At 40.2% G+C, this 4,333-nt stretch overlaps 1 long non-coding RNA gene across 1 annotated transcript in view; it reads right to left on the bottom strand.

The window, feature by feature from the left end:
- Window positions 1–490: 490 nt before the first annotated feature.
- Window positions 491–4,333, bottom strand: part of LOC127909135 (uncharacterized) — a 96,748-nt gene continuing 92,905 nt past the window's right edge. The window contains exon 2 of the long non-coding RNA XR_008069846.1: window positions 491–574. This is a non-coding gene — a long non-coding RNA (uncharacterized LOC127909135). The remainder of the gene's footprint in view (window positions 575–4,333) is intronic.

Genomic DNA, 4,333 nt, shown 5'->3' with positions numbered 1-4,333 from the left:
AATCTGATCTAAATCTAGAGCATTAACTAATCTGATCTAAATCTAGAGTATTAACTCATCTGATCTAAATCTAGGGTATTAACTAATCTGATCTAAATCTAGAGTATTAACTAATCTGATCTAAATCTAGAGTATTAACTAATCTGATCTAAATCTAGAGTATTAACTAATCTGATCTAAATCTAGAGTATTAACTAATCTGATCTAATGCTAGGGTATTAACTAATCTGATCTAAATCTAGGGTATTAACTAATCTGATCTAAATCTGGGGTATTAACTAATCTGATCTAAATCTAGGGTATTAACTAATCTGATCTAAATCTAGGGTATTAACTGATCTGATCTAATGCTAGACTATTATCTAATCTAATCTAAACTATGGTATGAACTAATCTGATTTTGTGGTAGGGTATTAACTAATCTGATCTAATGCTAGGGTTGTAACTTCGTTCTTCGTTTGTCGAAAGAGAGTCGGACCGAAATGCAGCGTGGTGGTTACTCATGACTTTAATGGAAAAAGTGACACATGAAATAACTATACAAAATACAAAAACAACAAACGGAACGTGAAACCTAATTACAGCCTATCTGGTGAAACTACACAGAGACAGGAACAATCACCCACGAAATACACAATGAAACCCCGGCTACCTAAATACGGTTCCCAATCAGAGACAACGAGAATCACCTGACTGATTGAGAACCGCCTCAGGCAGCCAAGCCTATACAACACCCCTACTCAGCCGCGATCCCAATAACTACAAAACCCCAATACGAAATACCACAAAATAAACCCATGTCACACCCTGGCCTGACCAAATATATAACGAAAACACAAAATACAATGACCAAGGCGTGACAAGGGTATTAACTAATCTGATCTAATGCTAGGGTATCAACTAATCTAATCTAAATCTAGGTTATTACCTAATCTGATCTAAATCTAGGGTATTAACTGATCTGATCTAAATCTAGGGTATTAACTAATCTGATCTAATGCTAGGGTATTAACTAATCTGATATACTGCTAGGGTATTAACTAATCTAATCTTTATCTAGGGTTTTAATTAATCTGATGTTATGTTATTAACTAATCTGATCTACTGCTAGGGTATTCACAAGTCAAATCTAATGCTTGGGTTTTTATTAATCTAATATCATGCTAGGGTATTCACTAATTAGTATTTACTTGTGTGTGTCAGATTCAAGAGGTTAAACCATTGTTGTTATGGCAGTTGCTATAAAACCGACATTTACTTTCTGTCCTGCATAAGGCGTGTTGTCAATATAATGATTAGGTAATGATTATGGTTGGTACACTCCAATAAAATGAAGAGAGCCCCACCAGAATGGTTCCATAATGTTTCAAAATGGTTCCAGATTGGTTCCAGAATGTTTCAAAATGGTTCCAGAATGGTTCCATACTATTTCAAAATGGTTCCAGAATGGTTCCAGAATGTTTCAAAATGGTTCCAGAATGGTTCCATACTGTTTCAAAATGGTTCCAGAATGGTTCCATACTGTTTCAAAATGGTTCCAGAATGGTTCCATACTGCTTCAAAATGGTTCCAGAATGGTTCCAGAATGTTTCAAAATGGTTCCAGAATGGTTCCAGAATGTTTCAAAATGGTTCCAGAATGGTTCCAGAATGTTTCAAAATGGTTCCGGAAAAGTTCCATACTGTTTCAAAATGGTTCCAGAATGGTTCCAGAATGTTTCAAAATGTTTCCAGAATGTTTCAAAATGTTTCCAGAATGTTCCAAAATGGTTCCAGAATGGTTTCAGAATTGTTCCAGAATGTTTCAAAATGGCTCCAGAATGTTTCAAAATGTTTCCAGAATGTTCCAAAATGGTTCCAGAATGGTTCCAAAATGGTTCCAGAATGGTTCCAGAATGTTTCAAAATGGTTCCAAAATGGTTCCAGAATGTTTCAAAATGGTTCCAGAATGGTTCCATAATGTTTCAAAATGTTTCCAGAATGGTTCCAGAATGTTTCAAAATGGTTCCGGAAAAGTTCCATACTGTTCCAAAATGGTTCCAGAATGGTTTCAGAATTGTTCCAGAATGTTTCAAAATGGTTCCAGAATGTTCCAAAATGGTTCCAGAATGTTTCAAAATGGTTCCAAAATGGTTCCAGAATGTTTCAAAATGGTTCCAGAATGGATCCAGAATGGTTTCAGAATTGTTCCAGAATGTTTCAAAATGGTTCCAGAATGTTTCAAAATGGTTCCAAAATGGTTCCAGAATGTTTCAAAATGGTTCCAGAATGGATCCAGAATGGTTTCAGAATTGTTCCAGAATGTTTCAAAATGGTCCCGGCATGGTATATTATGGCAAAACATGGTTTTATTATGAACATTGAATACATAAAATAAAAACTTGCGTATATAATGTTTTCACAACAAGAGAACCCCTTCCAACTATCTACAATCTGGTAGTAACATTGTCGAATGAATTAAAAGTTGCACATCTAACAGCGAGAACTAGGTCTTTATACCATTGGCCTCTGTCTATTCCAGAACCAGCTATACCCCTTTTTAATCACTTTGAAAATGTACTTTTTTTAAGGGGAGGGAGCTGGGTGAAAGATATATCCGTTTATGGTAGTTGACAAGGGACATTACACTGGAGAGATTAGAACTGGCTTTCTGACAAACAGCCCATCAGACAATGATCAGGAAGTTGTAGGCAGAACTTAGAGATGGATGGATGGATGGATGGATGGATGGATGGATGGATGGTTGGTTGGATGGATGGATAGAGCGAGAGAGAGAGAGAGAGAGAGAGGGGGAGAGGGGGAGACAGAGAGGGAGGTAGAGAGAGGGGAGAGGGGGAGAGGTAGGTAGGGAGGGAGGGAGACAGGAAGAGGGGAGGGAAAGAATGAGAGAGGGAGGGAGGGAGGGAGGGGGAGGGAGGGAGGGAGGGAGGGAGGGAGGGAGGGAGGGAGGGAGGGAGGGAGGGAGGGAGGGAGGGAGGGGGAGGGAGGGAGGGAGGGAGGGAGGAGTCACAAACCCATTTTCTAGAGGGCGAGAGGCAGGGCAGCAGACAGTGGGGCCGGCCAAGACTCACTTCCTTTCCTCCTCTCCCCCATTCATCCACTCTCTCTCTTAATCAGGACAAAGCAGGCCACAATAAACAGTGGTGACATCAGAAACCTGATTACTAGGGGACTGCAGAGGACTCTGTCTGCGTACTAAAGAGGCCCTGTTCCTTCACACTGACAATCCCAAATGTCACCCCATTCCAAACATAGTGCACTACTTTTGACCAGGACCTATGGGAATCCTATTTGCGCTGGTCAAAAGTAGTGCACTATGTAGAGAATAGGGCACCATTTGGCACAGCAGAAATATCTGCTCTCTGTGAATTGGCAGGGGACCTTAGAGGGACATTCTGTTCTGTTCTAGTGGCCTAATTATGACCTCTCCTAAACCACAACGACATTGCTCCATTATGGCTCTGAACATGACTACTGATGACATGAATCCATTATGGCTCTGAACATGACTACTGATGACATGACTCCATTATGGCTCTGTACATGACTTCTGATGACATGACTCCATTATGGCTCTGAACATGACTACTGATGACATGACTCCATTATGGCTCTGTACATGACTTCTGATGACATGACTCCATTATGGCTCTGAACATGACTACTGATGACATGACTCCATTATGGCTCTGAACATGACTACTGATGACATGACTCCATTATGACTCTGTACATGACATGACTCCATTATGGCTCTGAACATGATTACATGACTCCATTATGACTCTGAACATGACTACTGATGACATGACTCCATTATGGCTCTGAACATGACCTACTGATGACATGACTCCATTATGGCTCTGAACATGACTACTGATGACATGACTCCATTATGGCTCTGAACATGACTTCTGATGACATGACTCCATTATGGCTCTGAACATGACTACTGATGACATGACTCCATTATGGCTCTGAACATGACCTACTGATGACATGACTCCATTATGGCTCTGAACATGACTACTGATGACATGACTCCATTATGGCTCTGAACATGACTTCTGATGACATGACTCCATTATGGCTCTGAACATGACTACTGATGACATGACTCCATTATGGCTCTGTACATGACATGACTCCATTATGGCTCTGAACATGACTACTGATGACATGACTCCATTATGGCTCTGTACATGACATGACTCCATTATGGCTCTGAACATGACTACTGATGACATGACTCCATTATGGCTCTGAACATGACATGACTCCATTATGGCTCTGAACATGACTACTGATGACATGACTCCATTATGGCTCTGAAC

The sequence above is a fragment of the Oncorhynchus keta genome, chromosome 19 (assembly GCF_023373465.1).
Source record: "Oncorhynchus keta strain PuntledgeMale-10-30-2019 chromosome 19, Oket_V2, whole genome shotgun sequence".
In the NCBI taxonomy this organism is placed as follows: domain Eukaryota; kingdom Metazoa; phylum Chordata; class Actinopteri; order Salmoniformes; family Salmonidae; genus Oncorhynchus; species Oncorhynchus keta.
The sequence above is the reverse complement of the archived record's forward strand: the minus strand, read 5'-3'. Positions and strand labels throughout refer to the sequence as shown.